Genomic DNA, 20316 nt, shown 5'->3' on the forward strand with positions numbered 1-20316 from the left:
ATAGGGTTTGGAAAGATGTGCATCTGGATGCTTGTGGAAATGGAAGGGAAAAGGTCAACTTCTATTCTCCCACCTATCACACACATGCATACTGTGTACACTACCTCTAACCAGTTTCTAGTGAGAGGAAAGGGAGCAAAGGACACTTCATAAGATTGCAAAAGGAAAGAAAGTGCAATGCTTTGAGAGGTTTCCAGTACCAGGATGTTCAGCAACACAGACTGGCTGGCTGCAACGCACACGTTCAGGGAACCATCTGAAAAGAATCCGACAAACAGGAAGGAGAGGCAGAGGGGATAGTAGCAGGATTTGCTGGGAAAGGGGTTCTCTCCTCCTTGCCCCCTTCCTGACCAACCTCTCTGGTTCATACATTTAGCCTGTTTTCTCAGAGCTGCTGCCGCTTTGGAAACTTTAGCTCCCAAATTTTGTTCCCTATTCCAGGGGAATTTACACAGTCTTTTGCATTGAACCAAAACTGGAATCCAGGCAGCAATTGCAAAACACATCCATGGACTTGAGAAAAGCAAAACAAGGGCCTTTTGCCAGTTCTATAGGAATGGAGCAACAAGGCCATGACGACATTCATTGCCTGAAGGAACCTAGTAAGCATGGAGATTATAGACAGAGCTTTGCCAAAAGGGAAGGGATGGAAACATAATTAAAAGGAGATGGTTGGGCTGATGCAATTTGGTCTATTTGCAGCTTTCCCCCCACCATCCCCAGCTTTCTTTCTCCCTCCATCTCTCTCTTGCAACATTTCCAAGGCTCTAGCCCTAAGAGCCGGTGGTCTGCTGAGCCACAAGGACTGTGGTTGCGGAATCAACAGACTATTGCCTCAGCCGAGTGCAATCCATTCTCCCCGCCTGCCACCCAGCCTGTTCATGCTCTCTCTCTCACTGTTTTATCTGTCCATAGCAAAGGAAGCCCAGAACTGACATGAATGCTATAGGGTTGGTTCAGCTACAGAGATAGGAGACTTTGGTCACAGAGGAAAAAGGAAATGTGGGGAATGTAAAAATGGACCCCAATGAGACTAGACACAACAGCCAAACACTCCTCATGACCCCAGACAGCAGAAGCACCAGCATGAGCTCCCTATATGGTTTCAGATCTCAGATTGAAATGCTTCCTCATATAAACTACCCCATACATATGCCAGGGAAGCCTAGGCTAGTGTAAGACAGCTTGGCCATAGTGATCTCTGCTTCCAGATTGACTCAAGTGTGTTGTACATAGGGCTGCCTTTGAAGACTGTCCAGAAATCGCTGTTGATTCAAACTTTGGCTGCTAATTGGGCAGGGGCAGTGCAAGATATTGTGGTGTTTGAGGAGATGCATCAAATGCTGCCTGCCCCATGGTCGTGGTGAGGGCTACCACCCTTTCAGATTGGGCCCTTGCCAATAGGGAAGGAAGTAAGGCTGCCAGCAGTCTCCTCTTCTTCTAGCGGAGAGGCACTCCTTGCAGAGTTTGCAAGAGTCAGAATGGCCCTGCAAAGCTGTTCCAATGGAGGGGGGGGGGATATCTTTCCACTCTTGGCATCCCAGAAATGCCATCTGAGGTGACTGCCACACCTCACCTCATGGAAAGGCCACCCGTGACTAGAACTGGATGGCAAGAACTTCACCGGCTCCTTGTCTGTTTTTGAGCACAATTCAAAGGCATAAGGAATGCCTGTTCCCACTTCTACCTCACTTATATATTAAGATCAGAGGCCCTTGCCCTTTGAAGTGAGGTGGGTGGCAACCAGAGGGAAGGGCTTCTCAGGGGCGGCAGTGTGTCTGTAGGATTCCTTCCCCAGGAAGGCTCTTCTGGCACAGACACTGCTATCTTTTTGGCACCAGAAAAAGATGTTATATTCCTGGGCTTTTAAAGGTTTGTTTGTGTTAGTTAGTGGTTTAATTTTTGAGTGTGGTGATTATTTTGTATGTTGATTAGATGGTTTTAAAAGCCCCTACAAGAACTTAGTGGAAAGGCAGTATATAGAGATGTCTATATCCAGTGTTATAAAATATAAAGAAAATATATATATTGAATAAAAATCAGACATAAACAATAGTGTTCCACAGCCCCCCAACATATTTTTTTCTGGGTGTGCAAAGAGCATTTTACAAGGGAAGACATTTCAACCATTCAATGATACAGTCCCACAACAGTGTAGTGTGGTAATGGGCTATGTGCAGGGAGACCTGAGTTCAAGTTCAATTCCCTGTTCAATCATGAAACTCATTGGGTGACTCTAGGCTAGTGCTTATCTCTCAGCCTAACCTACCTCACAAGGTGGTTGTGAGGATAAACACATACTCCACTCTGGGCTCTTTGGACAAAGAGCAGGATATAAATGTAGTAAGTAAGTAAATATGAATATGGGGCTTCTGCTCAACTGTGTTAGCTCTCACTTGCATATTGGCAAAGCTGCTGCCAGCAGATTGGGCCCTTTGAAGCTAAGCAGTGTTCTTCAGCCAGACGGCCCAGGTCTTTAGGAATAAGGGCTACCTGGGGAGCTGGCAATTAGAATGGGTTTCAGGATCCATACGTGCAAAAACATTGAAGGAACATGAGGGAGCAGCTAGTACATGAGTCAGGCACAGGGGGCTTAAAGTTTCAAATATCTCTTGAGTTTTCTGGAGGTGCATCTCCTCCATGTACACATATACCCTACAGAAGAAAGTCCATTCAGTTTTATTTACTTGGCACCAAACATTGAATTTCCATAGAAAATCCACCAGCCAAATCCAAATCTTCCATGGGCACTTCCATTGTTCATGGCTCTCACTGATGTTTGATTTCATTTAGCCACCATATGCGAAGTGTGCTTGTTGTCTTGCCTTACAGGGTATCAGTGTATCAGGACAGTTTAAAATTTAAACAATGAGCCACCACAGAGAAAGGTGTGTGATGTGGTACTCTGAAGGGTGAGGTGATTAGTCATGGTCCATCACTCAGGCAGGTCATACTTTTGAACTCTTCCGGTCTTCTGAAGGGAGGAGGAGAGGTTTATTAATGTGACAAGCCCCAATGTATCTGTAGAACCTCTATGTTCAGAGGCAGTATGCCAATTCCAATTGCTGGGAGCAACAGCGGGAGGGCTGTTGCCATACCTGGAGGCTTCCTGAAGCTTTTAACTGGCCATTGTTGAAACCCGAATGCTAGGCTAGATGGATTCAGGGGGACTCTTATGCATGAGTAGGCAGAACTGGGGTGAAATCATGGTTTGGACCTGCACACATCTCTATTCACTAGATGGTGTTCCATCCCAGCCAGAAATTGTGTTGAAATGCATGGTTCTACATGAGGAAGAATGGGTCCAACACTGAATTGACATCTATCAGAATTCAGTGGCTGACATCCAGAGCAGGGATGCACTATAGTTCAACTATAGAGGTTCTACTCTCTGGCCCACTGTTAAAAGAGATTTGATTGGCAGGTCCCAGGACAGAACCTTGTTGGTGGTGACATCACAGTCCTACAACTCTGCGCCCAGACAGATCAGGTAGACTCTTCTCCTCCCCATCTTTAGGTGGGTGGTAACCAAGTTTCATTTTCATTTTCTTCTATTGTGTAACAACTCTTTTCCCTCTCGTCTTTTGTCTTTTACATTGGAAAATTCGTACTGTTTTTATAGATGGCTATTTATTATTTATTTTATTTTATTATATATTTGTACATTTGTGAGCCGCTGCTTTGATATCATTTAGAAGTGGGATATAAATAAGTGTGCAATCATTGTGCCTCATCACTACTACATGATGCCCACGTAAAGGCCTGATGTGTACAGCAACTGTACATACGCTGTGAAGCCTAGTAAGATGTTGGCTGTTCTGTAGGCTGCACTAGGCTCCACCAAATGAAGGAATAAAGTTCTGTTATGCTGCATGTAGTCAGTGCCATCACAAACACCAGGCCACATCCGAGCCACCTTGTATTGTACATGCTGCAAGGCTTCCAGCCCTCAAGCTATGTACCACGCTAGAAAGCTCCATACATATGTGGTGAGTCTTTGCATAGTTTGAAAGATAGCTCTGTGCATATGTGCGATGATCACACAGCAATGAAGCATAAGACTCTGTGTGTGTGTGTGTGCACAGAGGCCAAATTTAGCCCAAAGATTTAGTGGGACCGGCTGGAGAACTTTGAGCCTCCAAAGCAGAGTCCAGCAACTTGTCAAGAATCTACTGCTTTAAAATATCACAAGAATGCAGAATATGCCTTACTGTGGTATTGAAAACACTGAAAAGCTTTCTGCATAAACATCACATGCATCAGACAAAAGTGTTGTGGATTTCAGTTAGACTCCCTGCTGCTTCAAAACAAGATTCCCATTTCACTAGAACACATCTTTTGCTCTGAATGCTGCTATTGATAAATCTGAGAGCAACCCTAATTCCAACTCAGGAAACACACCCTGTGTACAAAGATCCATGTATAAAAGTATTTAACGTTCCCCTCTTTAGAACATCTCCCATACAAACAGCAATGTGGATCACCCCCTTTTAACAATCAGATTAATTTATGGCTGGGCGGGGGAGGGTTATTCCTGTCATGAGCATACACACCCATACATTAAATTCCAAAGCCCAACAGCAGGGGGGGAAATGCAGTCACTTCCTTTCTTGTTTCCCCTTCCATGTGGCCTCTGCTTCTTGTGCTTCAGGCTTTCTTTGTTGTCAGTCTGAAATCATGTGTCTAGTAGAAGCTTCTGCTTTGAAGCCATCACTTCTTGCAACTGGCTGTTCACAATGTGTATGTGCATGTGTATTTGCTATTTTACAAAACTGTACAAGCAAATGGGAGAAAACCCAGACAGTCATTGATCAAGCAGCAAAGTTAGGTTACTTACCTGTAACTGTAGTTCTTGTAGTGGTCCATTGTCCATTAACACTGAGGACGTCTGCCCATGGGCAGACTACATCTCAGAACTACCAGAGCTTAGATATGATTTTTGGCAGTAATCAGTGTTCTCTCTAACAGAGATTCCCAGATGCTGTTGACTACAACTCCCATAATCTCCAGCCAAAGGCCATTGCAGCTGGGAATGCTGGGAGTTGTATTGAACAACATCTGGGAATCCCCATTAGAGGGAACACTGCCAGTAACCCCGCCCCCTTATAGGCGTACTTGAAGCACTTACCTGCCTAATTCCCTCAGTCTCTGACCACTATAATAGTACCTACTAGAGGTGACTGCTGCAGTGTGTGTGTGGGGGTGTGTGTGTCGTGTGAATGGGCAATGGTCCACCTCAAGAGCTAGAATTACAGGTAAGTAACCTAACTTTCTTTGTAGTGGTCCGATTGTTATTCACACTAAGGAGATTAGTGAGCTATTCACCTGGATGACCAGTTAAGTGGGCATCTATAGTAGAATCACTGCTCCAAATTGAGAATGACTCTGAGGTATCCAGAGTGTAGTGGTATCCAGAGTGTAGCGGTGAACAAAGGATAGTGGTTCTCTCCACATCTCGGCTCAGCATATATCATCCAGTGGAACCCCTTGGAGGAAGGCCATGGAAGTCTCCATGACCCTTGTTGAGTGAGCCCAGAAGGTGTGAGGTGGTTTTATTTGAAAGTGTGCACACCAACTTGATAGCAGACATGACCCAGACTGTGAGGCATTGACAGGAGATTTGTTTTCCTTTATTAGGCCCTGCAAAGCACACAAAAAGGGCTGTAGCTGTAGAAGGAGCGTGTCCAGTGAAGATTAAAGGATAATGCATGCTTAACATCAAGGCCATCCAGGCCCGTTCTGTCTCAGAGGATGGCCTGGGGATGAAAACTGGTAGACAGATGTCCTGGGAGACATGGTACTGAGAGACCATTTTAGGTACTTATAATCATGTGGCATCTAGGTGGAGGAGTATCTTGTCCGGTTGGAGGGTCTGCTTGAAGGTCAGAGTTCTGCTACTAGACAGGCCAATGAGATGGCCAGCAAAAATGCAGTTTTGAAGGTAAGGTATTTGAGAGGGCATGTGGCCATGGGTTCAAATGACTTACAAATCAGTGAAGTGAGGACTAGGTTCAAATCTTGGGGAAGCGGGGTGGGGAGCTAGTCTAGGAGTCAGCAAGAATAAGCAGATCAATACTTTGAAAAAGCTTGTAACTAGTTCCCTGAGAAGATGTGAACTTGTGTGGTGAACTCTGCAATGGTGGCTAAATTAACTTTCAGTGAAGCAACAGATAAACCCAACTTCTTTAAGTGTAACAGGTAAGAAAGTATGAACTTCGCTGAAGCCGTTTTGGGGCTAACCGCTTTTGAGCAGGCAGAAATCATAAGGTTCTTCCACTTTGCTTTGTAGGAAGATGGTGTGGACAGCTTCCTGGATGCTTTGATGACATCTAGGACTTCTTGGTCCTATATTCTTTTGAAAGCATCCACCACACTGTGAAATTGAGGTTTTCCACATCTGGGTGGATCGCTGTTCTTTGGTGAGCAGGTTGTAGTGATTGGGCAGGGGCATGTACTGTCCATCTGACAAGGTTAGGAATGTGGAGAACCATGCTTGGCATGGCCACCATAGCACAATTAGAATACCATTTGAGTTCTGTTTTAATCTTTCAAAGCACTCTCAATAATTTGGACAATGGAGGGAACATGTATAGGTATTCTGTGTTCCAAGGGAACAGAAAGTTATCTCCCAAGGATCCTGGTCCATGGCCAACTCTGCTGCAAAATTCCATGTACAGCTTGTTCTCTAGTGTAGCAGATATGTCTATGCATGGTTGGTGCACCAACTAAATAGGTGTTGCACTATTGTGTGATTTAATGTCCACTCGTGAATCTGGCTGCACTTATCGGCTTAGTGAATCTGCCAGACATTCCACTTCCCTGCTATGTGAGTTGCCAAAGGCAAGATTCGGTGGTGGAGGCACCATTCCCGCATGTTGTTGGAGAGCTGGGATAGGGTTTGGAAATAGGTGCCCCATTGGTGGTTTAAGTAGGCCTTAGCCATTACATTACATTGAATACTGACTTTGGACACATCTGTTGTCAATGTCAGCTCTGGTGGGTTGTACACGAAGGGGCAACCCTCCTGCAGGTTGGAACATTTTGTCCACCAGCGGACCGAGCATTGTGTCTGCGAAACATGTATGTGAAACATGTTTCGATGGTGGTTCTTCTATGGACGGAACATGGAGAGGAACCATTCCTGCAGTGGGTGCATCCACAGTCATGCCAGGGTAAGATGGCCACAATGGAAGCCATGAACCCTAATAACTTCTGTATGGAGTGAACTGTGTGAGTTCCTGAAGATTAAATGTGGTGTGCCATTGCCCTGTCAGTAACCCTGCCTTGTGGCAATGTCACTAGCATGGCTGGAGAGTCAAACAGTGTCCCAATAAATTATGTGGGGGTAAGTTTTGATTTCTCCCACAACACCAGTTTGTTTAGTAAGAGCAGGGCTTTTTCAATGTATTCACAGAGCTTTTGTTCTGATTGTGCCACTATGAGCCAATAATCCAATTATAGGAAGAGTTGTTGAAACAGATGCATGGCCACACATATGGTGAATACCTACAGGGCCATGGAGAGGCTGAACAGTTAAGAGCTTGTATTAATAGATCTTGTTCCCCAAGCAGAATCATAGGTACTTCCTGTGTGTCAGGCAAATGGAAATATAGAAGTACACATCTTTGAGATCTACTGATGCAAACCATTTGTTTTGAAACAATTGTAGGATGCGAGTGTAGTCGTACATAAACGACAATAACAGATAGAGTGGTACTGCTGCCACCTTGCTATTTTGTGGTGCACACGGTTTCTTCCCTTTCTTCTTCTTTTCCTGCCCCAGGTCTGAAGATTTTGTTGTCTTTGGGGGCTTTACCCTCGGACCTGATGTCACTGAAATGGCTCTTTGAATCAATGGAGCTGGTTGCCGTTTTGATGGAGGAAGTATCAGGCCCAGTTTAGTTGCTGGTGGGGCCATTTTAGATATGTCAGGCATTAGAGCCAGACTCCTCCATACATTGCATGTTTTAAAAGCTAGTAACGCCAGGATGGGTGGGCTAGACTTGCAAAATGTAGTTAGCATGTTGCGCCCTTTCCCAGAGAGCATGGAGTTTTGAGGCTCAGTTTCTACAGGCCTGTCTAGTAAAGGCCAGGCAGAATTTACACTGATCCACCTTATGTGCCTCTCCTAAGCAAGCAAGGCACTCTGCTGCATGGATGTCCAAGTAGGGGAGTTTTGCTGAACAAGATTGGCAGAGTTTGGTGTTACTCTAGGAGTCATAGGCTGTATCTGATGACAAAGAGGGTTGGGAGGGGGGCAAACAAATTCAAAATTCTAACAAAGAGTAGAACAAAATGATAAAGAGATGAATAAATCTTAAATAATAAAAGGACAAGGTAGCAGTTATAAAAACATTTTTAAAAGCTCTTTCACGTGCACTGGTGCCACAGAAGGTTCTCCAATGTCACTGTTGCAGCAGTCGGAAAAAGACTGAGGGAATTAGGTGGGTAAGTGCTTCAAGTATTATCATTATTATTTATTATTTTTTACATTTTATATCCCGCTCTTCCTCCAAGGAGCCCAGAGCAGTGTACTACATACTTAAGTTTCTCCTCACAACAACCCTGTGAAGTAGGTTAGGCAGTAGTATGGCTATAAGGGGGCGGAGCTACTGCCAAAAATCACATCTAATCTCTGGAAGGTTCCAAGATGTGATCTACACATGCACAGACATCCTTGGTGTGAATGATTATTGGACTACTACAATGAACCTGCCATGTTATGTGAGTAACCCCTTGATATAGTCAGCAGAATCATTCTGCCAAGTGATGAAGGTTCCATACCCTTGGCTCTGCAGCTGCTGTTTCAGATTTTCTGAGGTGTGGTTAATTTCTCCTTACAATTTGGCAGGATAACTGGCTAACTTGCAAGGGTTCCCCCATGATGTGTACCCCAGTGACTCCCACATCCAGTCCCTTGAGAGGAGCCACTTATGTGGTATGCGAAGTATGTTCCACAAATTTCAAAACCAGTGCAATGCAAATGAATAAAATATCTAAACTCACCAGATCGCTACATATGTTTTCTGCCATTCTTCCTAATTGATTTTTGTGCGGATTATGCCAAATTTTAAAAATGCATTTGCTTTTTAAAAAGGTTTTATTTTCAACCAAACAGTGGGTTTTGTGTTCCCAAAAGCCAGATTTATGGCTCGCTTTTGAGTTACATTTACATGATGCATGTTGGGCGCTTAGATTTCTTGAAAATTTCCTACCAAATTGATTGCTGGAATCAGGACTCAAGAATCCAGGGAATGGTTAAATTATATACCAGATTTGAAAAGCTCACACGCTCGTCTGCACAGGAGCTCCTTCTATACCACACAACCACAGTGTGTGTGACTGCAACCCTGCAGGTGGGGCTCTGGGCCAATCACATCTCTTTCTCACTCAGTTGGCACCATGTAGGCAGGAGGGTACCAATCGGGTGGTATTTGCCTGGTTACATACCTATGATATTCATACACATACATCACAGAAACGTAGGATAGAACAATGGAGATGTGGCTCCCAAGCAGCTTGGTGAGTGTGTGAAAGGGGTCTTTAAAAACTCCAGATCAGTGACTTGTAAATTTTCTACAACCAGTACCATTTTCAACCACTCAGAGTTAACACATTTGATCTGCAGTAGTTGGCACTCAAACAGTTCACACTGCACATATGTAAGTTAGCAAGAGGCTCCGAGTACTAGAATGGAAGTACAAAATGCTGCCAACTTCCTCCTCTTCTACTCTACTGTAATAATTCTTTGTACAGAGAAAGAAGTACAGGGCTGAGTGTACAGAGAACATCTCTAGGGTGCTGCCTGGGAGCCCTCTGTTGCCTCTTACAACTGCCCGCGTTGAACACAAGCAGTTTAATTCACAAGGGTGAAAGTATTTTTTATATGGCTCTTATCCTACTGTGGAATTCTTCATGCTATAATGTGCTGAATATTTGGTCTATAAAAGGTATGTGTATATAAGCAGCATATAAATAAAGAAATAATATGAGAGGTTCCCAATTAATTATTAATCTTTTTGTAGTAGTAATTTTGAGTTATACTGGGTCTAAGCTGAACATCATATCTGGACTGGGGAAAAGTTCCTCAGAGGAAAGCAGGAAGCTGTCGCTAAAGCTATGGAATTGGCGGTTCTTCCTAATAACACTGATGTAGGAGTCCTCTCTTATTTGCCAAGAGTGTGGTTTTGATATTTAGGAGCACAATCTGAATATGCTATTTTCCCCACTTATGCATGGTTGGAATGCTCCATGAGAGGGATCCTCAAATAGGGAAATAGCTCTGCAGGTCCAGCACCAGGTAGTGTGAGTATCTCCACACACAATTGGGGATACTGGACAATTATCCCCACTGGACCATTTCTGAACACTTTCAGCTTTTAAGCCCCATCCTAGATCCACCCACTTGCTTCCTACCTCGTGTTGGCCAAGCTAGATGAGAAGTATCAGACATTACCTTCTCATGCAGTGTGGTGTCCAAGCACTGAGTGAGAAATGTCTCAAGATATTGTCTGCGCACACTGCAAACTGAGCAAGATCGTCAAACCCCATCAATAAACTCAGCTTCTGCTACAAGCCTGGGATCGGGCACTATCCTAAGGCCCCTTGGACCAGCCCTACATGTCTAGTTAAAACAAATTTAAATGTGCTCTCTCTTTTATATACCCCACCTTGGCTGATGCACCTTTTTGCTTTCAGATGACAAGCACAAGGTGGATGCACAGCAGAAAGGATCCTACGAAGCAGACAGTAGATGAAGGAATCCAACTGCGTCTGGGTGCGGTTGCACTCCCCTTAAAAGAGCAGGAACACAGCTTGGGGGTAGTGCTGGGCTTGACTCTACTTTTGGATGCATAGTTGGAGGCAGTGCCCAGGGATACCTTTGCACAGCTTTGGCCAGTGAACCAGCTGTGACCCTTTTTTGAGAAGACAGATGTGACCACAGTAACCCACACCTTAGTCCAGGGCTGCTCAAATCCAGCCCTCCTACAGATATTGGCCTACAACTCTCACAATCCCTGGTATTGGCCACTGTGGCTGAGGATTATGGCAGTTTTAGTCCAAAAACAGTGGGGGAATTGAGCAGGCCTGCCTTAATCACTCACCTTACAGTTGGATTTATGCAATGTCCTCTACATGTAGCTGCCCTTGAAGAATACTCAGAAACTGCAGCTAGTGTAAAATGTGATAATAAGGACTTTATCTGGAGCTGCCCATTGGGAGCATATTACATCCATTTAGGAAGAACTGCACGGGCTGCCAATTTGTTTCTGGATCCAATTCAAGGTACTGGTTCTTACCTTTAAAGTCCTTAATGGTTTGGGCCCTGGTTACTTGAAGGACCATATGCTCCCAAAGGTTTCTGCCTGTTTGACAAGATTATCTGAGCAGGCTTTGATTCAGGTGCCAACACTGAGACAGGTGCAATTGTCATGCACAATTACTCCACCCTTGACCCATCACTTTTGGATTTGGCTCCATGCCCTGGTCTGGCCCATAATTTTTTTATATTAAAAAAGTTGACAACCCTGAACCCTACCTCCAAGGGAGGGGACAACCCAGGACAGTTTGATAAGTGCCCTCAGGGACCCATGTTAATTAGCAGGAGATAATTGAGGTCAATTCTTCAGTAAGGATGTGCATAAGAAAGCAGCTCCCAGCTGCTGAACCTGAAATGTTAAGTCTGCATCTTCTACAGGAATAACAAGGAAGCCATGACTCTGCACACCGCTCACATTCTCAAGGGAACTGACAGCTGGATCTTATGCCCAGTGCTGCTGCGGAGCTCTAACAAGCAAGGAAGCCATTTCAGAAAGACCATCTTTTCTAGGATAGTTTAGTTGAATGATAGTCCGCTATGGGCCTTCCATGGCCAGACTAGAATAAGGTGGACAGTTCAGTGAGTGAGTGTGCACAGATACATTTCTTTCTTTCCTGTATACAGTGGTTGTTAGGGCACACACCCACAATGGAAGTTAAAATGAAGGGGGGCGGGTTGACAGGCAGAACTTGCCGAGCTTTCTTCCTGTCATGGTGGTTTATTTCTTGTGAGAATTTTTTGGTTTTCAGGGTAGTAGAACATTAAAAAGTGGTATCCCCCCTCCTGAAGTATGCAAGTGGCACAGTATGTTTATTTATATTTCAGGCTTGCACATCATAAGGCCCAGGGGCCAGGATCCAGCCTGCAGGGACTTTTTTGCTGTCCCCCAGGTAGGAATATCCTGGAGCATAAGCAAGAGTCATGGAGAGCTATTGCCTTGTCCCACAGATAAGCAGCAACGACTCAATGCAGCTGGGCGCTTGAGAGACCAGATGAGGTGCATGTGGCAGTACTGGACCAATGAGGAAGTGAGCCAGCTGTTGCTGCTTGAGCAGCAGCCGTGCAATAGATGGAGTGCAATAGATGGGACAGCATCATCAGGTGGGAACAGGAATAGCACACCTCAGAAAGGCAGGCAGTCCCTCTTTTGGTTGGTTCCTGCTTCTCTGATGGGGCCCAACCTCTGTTCTTTCCAGAAGCTGCCTAGCCACACCATCCTATGCATATTTACTTAGAAATATATCCCATGGAAGTAGTGAGTGAGTGCCACTCCTGGGGGTGTGGGGGATGAGTGCAGAAAATACATAACCAGCAGCAAATGTACCTGTTTATGGAATCTGAAATGCTGTGGGGGGCACATGTACAGAGGCCAAGGGAGCAGCAAGGGTGTTCTCTCCATAAAATGCCGGGTCGGGCAATTCCGCCCCACATAGCGTTCTGGGCGACAGGTACGTTTATCACTGGTTAAAGTGATATTTCCCTGCCCTCACTGCCCGCCTCCCCAGAGCAGTGGAAACTGGTCACTATTGCCCCACAGTGTACCCAATAAGGCTTACTCCTGTCCCAAGTAAACATGACTAGTATTGTAGCCTGAAAGCAACAGTTATTTAGGGAGAGAATAAGACTTGGCGTTTGTTAGGGGCTGGCATGCATTCCAGGTGCCTGACTGATCGGGTACAGGGCCTATTTTCTGGCCACTTGGTTAAAATTTTGGGTCACAAGAGGGAGAAAGGATCGACAAATAGTTAAAAACTGCTTTCATTAAGATTAGTTTTAGTATCTTTATATTTAAAAGCCTTAGGATATATGTTGCACACCCCATGGTACATGGCGCATCTCATGAGAGTTGTCCAGAGGAGAGAGAAGGCACGGAGTAGGGCTGAGCGGCAGACCAGCTGCTGAGGAGAAGGCACTGCGGCAACAAGGAGGAAAGAAGAAGAGACATTGAGCAGCAGCCTTCATCGCTCTGAAAGTTGCCTCATGAGGACGACAGCCAGGGCGGAAGAGTCAACCGAGGGCTGCCCATGCAGGCCAACAGGGAAGCCCCAGCTTGGCTGTTCTGGCGAGGAGACTCAGCAGGGCGATGCAATGGAGTGGAGGATGCCAGGAGAGTTGTGTGTGCGGGGGGAGTGAGAGAGTTGTGTGTGCGGGGGGAGTGAGAGAGTTGTGTGTGAGGGGGGAGTGAGAGAGTTGTGTGTGAGGGGGGAGTGAGAGAGTTGTGTGTGAGGGGGGAGTGAGAGAGTTGTGTGTGAGGGGGGAGTGAGAGAGTTGTATGTGAGGGGGGAGTGAGCGAGAGAGAGTTGTATGTGAGGGGGGAGTGAGCGAGAGAGAGCTGTGGGGGGGGGATGGGATGGGATGGGATGGATGTATTCACCACTGTCGTACAAGAAGCCACCAGGCCCAACAAGCACTGGATGGAAGGAGCCCGTTGCCTGGGGGCAGACTGGAAGGTAACCACCATGGAGGAGATGGGCTGGATGAGTTCTGCAGGTAAGTATGCACATTTCACAACTGCATCCAGGATCAAACCAATGTACTGGAGGGCACACTGGGGGCGGGGGTCAGGACAGATTTTTTTAGATTGACACTGAGCCCCAGATCTGCCAGAAGAGAGAGAGAGTAAGCTGTAGGTTGAATAGTAGAGTTGATTTCTTCCTTGCCATAAAAAGCCAGTCATCTAGATATGGAAAGACAGATACACCTTGAACCCGGCGACAGGCAATGATAGCCGCCATGCACTTAGTGAACTCTTGGGGCGGAACAGAGGTCAAATGGGAGCACTTTGTACTGGTAGATCTGAGTGCCCAGACAAAAGAGCAAGAACTGGCGGTGCCAAGGATGTATAGATATGTGAACGTAAGTATCTTTTAAGTCTAAAGATGCAAATCACTTGTTCCACAGCAGTGGCAATATTGACTGTAGAGAAACCATGTGAAATCTGGAGATACGGACAAATTTGTTCAGCTCTCTCAAGTCCAGGATAGGGTGGAGCCCACCATCATGTATAGGGATCTGGAAGTATCTAGAATAGAACCCAGTGCACATGGAGGAAGGTGGAACTGGTTCTATGGCATTCTTTTGGGCCAGCGAAGACACCTCCTCTTCAAGGATAGGAGTTGTGTGGGTGTATTTTATGCCCACATGGGTGGGTAGAGAGTAAAATTCAACAGCATAGCTGTTGGTCACTATGCTTAACACTCAGGTGTCTTGTTGCTTGACGCCAAGAAGGTGGGAAAGGGGTGAGATGGCAGCTGAAGAAACAGGGAGATATACTTCCACGTCTGAAGCATCAAAACGACTGCTTTGTTGTTCCTGAGATTTGAGTTTTTGTTGGCTCTTCTAACGCTGATAGAAGGGGCACCTGGAATATTGCTTAGATCCACCATGGTAACCTCCTATTTTGGGAAGGCCAAGGCTGGTACCTCTGAAAGTAGGATGATAACTCTGATGGTTAGAGGAAGATGACTGGGGCTGCACAAAGGTCTTAGCAGTATAGCACGATTTCTTTAGTTTTTCCATTGTGTCTTCAGTGTCGAGAATAATCCTTCACCATCAAACAGGAGATTCTCAATCTTTTTCTTCATTCCTGGCTCCAAAGGTGTAGATCAGAGCCAGGCATGATGATGAAGTACAATAGATCCTGTCAGTACTTTTGACTCTGTCTCAGTCAGGTGTTTGGCTGTGCTTAGTTGTTGTCTTGTGAGATCTGCTGATATCAAAAAGGTAGAAAAGAACCTGCCATTCAAGGGCTCAGGCAGAGCATTCGCTTCATCTTTCATGTTGTCCCACAGCGATTGTTGGTATTTGGCCTACAGGCCAGGTAGTTCACTACCTTGAGTGAAAGGCATCCTGAAGTGTAAAACCTCCGTGCCACAGAGTGAAGCTTATGGCCTTCTTTATCTACTGGGGCAGAGTGTTTCCGTGTGGATTTGGATTGCAACACACAGTCCACTACTAGGGAGTTTGATGCTTGGTGTTTGAAAAGTGCTTGGTACTTTTGGTACTTAGTACTTTTAACTGTCATTTTTATTATATGTGTCTTTTGTAAACTGCCTTGGGATTGTTTTTAATGAAAGGCAGTATATAAATTTAACAATAAAAAATAAAATAAAAATAAAAGAGCAGGAGGCCTCCTGGATCTGATATAGGTTCTCCAGTTTCTTACATGGAAGAATAGATGTTAAGATGTTATTGGGGCCGACCAAGTGGCCTTAGAAGCCACCACCAGGGATGGTAGCATTGGAAGAGTGGTGGGATGTGCCACAGATGTGGCAGATAGGTAACTATACACAGGGTCTGTGACCGTAACCTCTGGTGGGGGAATATCAAGGCCCTAGCCATTTCTTGAACTTGCGCCCAATAGGATTTTCTTTCCTCAGATAGGGAGTTCGATGGTCAATTGCCCACACTGTCACTGGGCAAGGTCCCCAGGTGCACCTCTGACACATCAGAGTTGGGATCGGAGGCATACAAGGACTCCCCATCAGAGTCAGGGTCCTCGGGGAAGGATCCCTAGGAGCAGGCTGCAAGGGGAAAGATGGTGACGCTGGCACAGATGGAGGGCACACTGGCCCAGGATTCACTGGAGGAGCAGGTGTTAAGGGACAAGCAGGAATGGGAGGTAACTCTGGAGCAGGCAGCACCGGCCTTCACGTTTTAAAGGGATCCAAGGGAGGGACACTCAGTGGATCCGGCAAAGCTCCCGAGACGCATGGTCTTCCAGAGTTTGTACTCCTCAAAATCATAAGGCAAAGCTGGTGAGCTATATAGAGAACAGGCACAAAAGCGCTCTCTAATTCTGAGGTGTGGTGAATCAAAGGCCCCTGGGAAGCTGTAATAGTCCAGAGGGTCGTGAGGAGCATGAAAAGCTGAGAAATGAAAACCCTCCCTCCAGGGTAAAGCCGAAGGACATTTTGGTGTAGATGTGGACACACCACCAGTCTTAGGTATTGGCATGGGTGATTCACGTTCCTCAGTATCAAGTCCTAGTGACAGGGTGAGCCCTTTAAAAAGATAGAGCCCGATGGAGTTGAATTCACAGATCCCAAGAGGCGTTCCAGCTCCTGACACAGCCGGTTTTGGAGTGCTAGAGAATCCAAGGAAGGTGTCACTGGATGCTCAGGTGATCAACGAGAAGGTGACTGAACTGGTGTTTGAGAAATAACTATGGGCAAAGACTGTGCCGAACAAACAGGAAATAGAAGATGTGGATCCGAAGTTGTTACTGGCATCGACACCTCTACGGAGGTCAAGGGTGCCGATGATGCCAAAGGCAAACCACAAGCTGATGCCGATGCAGTGTGTGACATCGGTGTTGATGACGTCGAATGTCTCAGCATCGATGATAGATGAATCTACATCGGTGGAGTAGGTGTCAAGTGCAACGACACCATGGGTCAGTATCCCATCAATGTTGAAGGAGAGGAGCTTGGGTGTCCTGGAGCTGATGAAGTGGTCATCGAAGATGAGGGTTGAGGGGATAAAGTCGTAGGTTGAGCCAAAGTGGGAGAATGTGTTCTTGTTGATGGTGTGGTTCGTACTCTCAGTGCCGAGCCCGACTTAGTTGGCACTGAATTTGCCGTGGTCTATGCCCCCAAAGCATGCTTTTCCTTCTTTTGCTTATGCCATTTGCGTCCTCTTTCCATGGGCTTCTTAAAAGTGCCAGTCAAACCCGAGGGCATGGACACCGACGGTGCGGGTGCCAAGGTTGATGGCGCTGACCTGTTAGATGCCACGGTTTGGGGCAGTGATGGTGGGCTTGGGCTCCATGTCCCTGGGCAAAGGATATTTTCTTACACAGATGCCTTTAAACCAAATTCTTGGCTTAGTCGTGTCTTCTTTCTAAAAGCCCGACATTACAGGCACTAGTGTTGTGGGAGTCTCCCAAACAAATTAGGCAGTAAACATGCCCATCTGAGTAAGGCACAGTACCTTTACAGGTTGTACATCGTTTAAAGCTCTTTGAGGCAGACATAGCTAAGTCCAAGTACAATCCAAATCAGCCAAAAACATCAGAGATAGAATGCCTAAGCCAAAGGGAGTAACAAGCCAAGTCCAGAAACAGTCTGAGGTCAGAATATCTGAGTTGAGAAACTCTCTTTTCAGATTCCTGAAAATCTTTTACAGGAACGAGGGAAAACAGGAGCAGATCCTTCCCAAGGCAGTACAACAAACAGCAGAGGAGAAGGAAATGAAGAGGGAGGCGCTCAACTGCCGGTTCTATAGGAACCCTTTGAAGGCTCCAATATCATTATGCCTTAAAGGGCCAGAGTGCCTAAATGGAGCAAAAGGTTTTTCCCCAGGCCTACTGCGCAGGAACAGAAGACCCAGTTGTGAGGGACCATGGCTCCCTACAGAGATCTGTTCCTGTAACAGCTGCCCCAGGACCTCCAACCATGTGAGGATACAGGAAGCAACATACTCAAAGCAGTTACAAGTAAAAAATGTCATCGCCAGTGTGACCAAGAAGAGATGGGAGGATTAGGGTTTTTACTATTCCGCTAAAGGCAGAGCTGTAAAAAAGACAAGAGGCTGGAAACAAGTCACAAAGCCATCTTCTATCACAGGATGGTATTTGAGATGTTTCACCACTGAGCCAGCCCGTAAAACAAAGCACCATAACTTAGGAAGGACAAGCCACAAAGCTCTTGTTGTCTTCCTTAGTTAATGTACTTTGAAGCTGCAGTCTGTACTTGCCCCACTCCTTCATGTCAGCCTCCCACAATCTGGGTATCGTATGTGTCGAAACAACTTCCAGGTAAAGCCAATAGTTTTAATGCCACACTTCAGCTCTTTGTGTTGGAAAGCATACTTCTACAAAGAGCTGTCGTTTCAGAATTAGGTGGGAATATATTGCATACAAATGATAACTTTAATCGCATTTCTACCTCCCACTAGCAGTTCAGAAAAATATGGGCATGATCATGTACAACGAAGGGAATTAAAGGCAAACATACCCAGAAGGCAGAATTCCACCGACGCTGGCCATGCTGCAACACGTTTGCTTGAGTTTCTATTAGGAAGAGATGGCAGACTTTTGCAAGGACCAGTTTCACCAAAGCAAATGCCTGCCATGGTACTAAACAATGAGGATTCCATCCCTTCCCTGCAAAGCAAGACACAATACTAAGGGGTGGGGTGGGGGGTAAGCTTACACTGTGCTACAGAGCTGCTAAAAAACAGATCCTATTCAGGCTTTATCAGCATCTCTGTACAGAATAAAAAATTATGGATCAGCTTTTGCCTCACTGTAGAGGTCAATTAACACACTGTGCAGGCAAACATGCATCCACACCAAGCCAGTTTATCTTAGGTTCTGGACACATGCCCTTCTATGATAATAGATACAAGTTTCTTGAATTCACATATGTTTGTAAATAGACACAAAATATAGTTGGCATACAACTAAAACGTGATGGACAAAAGAAGTTCTCTAGAAAATTGAACTTTATAATATCAAATAGCCTCTTGGAAATGGGGTAATCTTAATGGTGGTCACAAGCACTGAAATCCACTGGAAAGGGTTCCCATGGGCACAATGCTTTCTCCACATTACAAGAATCCATGGCAAAATACTTTTAAAGATTTGTGCAGCAAAGGGGAAGAAATGCAAAGCACTTCCCATTTTCAAATCACTATAGTTTACATTGGTACTAATTCTCTTAAGTTTTAAGACCTAAGTTTTAAGACCCTTTGGGAAGCTTAAAATGCCAAGGATCCTTCCATCAAACTGCTTGATATTTTAGGATAAGACTGTGCCTTCTCATCTTCTTCACATCTGTTATGTCTTAGAAACATTCAACAAGTGATGAGAATATTTATATACTACCTTTCAACAAAAGAGTTCTCAAAGTGGCTTACAAAGGGAAGGGAATAAGATGGTTCCCTGTCCCAAAAGGGTTCACACTCTCTCTCTCTCTCTCTCACACACACACACCCTCTACCAGCAACAGCCACTGGAGGAGCATTGTGTTGGGGTTGGATAGGGACAGTTGTTCTCCCATGCCCCCACCCAACCTGGTGAATACGAGAGAGCCATAACTTCAAAAAGTGCCTCTTTGCCCAGTTAGCAAAGGCAATGTTATCTATTCCCTGAATACTTAAATTTAGTATCAGTTGTCATGACTCTTTTCTATTGCCTGTAGAGTTCTCCTGAGAGCCTTGGAATATCTCTCCATGCAACAAGGAGTCATGTGGTTACCAGTGCTACATTTCACAATGGGGGGGATCACAAAAAGGTAGGCAGATAGGAGATAATATATAGAATATATTACAGCTGGGTACAAACCATTGCTTTCTTGACTTGAGAAGTTATGACAGAGCTTGAGAACTCTTAAAGAATCAGGACAAGTGCATATAGAGTTCTATTATAGGGATGTGCATAAACAGAGATTTGTGCACAGGTTCGGTGCCAAACTGGTTTGAATGTGGAGGGTAGTGGAACCGCTACCGCTGAACTGGTTCAGAGCCAAACTTGCGCACAACCTATGTTTGTGCACATCCCTATTATATTAAGCAAAACCACACTCCTAGGCTCTAAATGCAAACCCTAAAAACCTGACAAATTCTCATTTATGGAAACATGAGACTTTGCAGAACTCTTCCTACAGACAACAGGAAATAGTAGTGCAATGTGTGCCATTAGGAAGACTTGATGGTGGCACTTCCAGTATCAGCATATAGTATCACTGGGATGTATGCTTGAGGATTCAAGCAGTGGGGCTAACTCACTGGAGAAACCAGCACATCTGCCCAACTTTGAATATTTCAGGAAGAGGTACACAGATTAGCAGAATGTGCTTAAGGGGTAGACGTAAGCAAGCTTTTAAACAGCCCACTGGATGTAGCTGATTTTTTTTAATTTTAATTTTCTACAAAATTCAAGTATTTGGCGACTGTATCAGGAACGTAGAAAATAAAGATGCAAGTTAGCTCCAGTGTTTTGCTACTTGCAGATCAATCCTGTATATGTATAGAGTAATATCAGCGGCATTTAA

This window comes from Hemicordylus capensis, chromosome 2, assembly GCF_027244095.1.
Source record: "Hemicordylus capensis ecotype Gifberg chromosome 2, rHemCap1.1.pri, whole genome shotgun sequence".
Lineage (NCBI taxonomy): Eukaryota > Metazoa > Chordata > Lepidosauria > Squamata > Cordylidae > Hemicordylus > Hemicordylus capensis.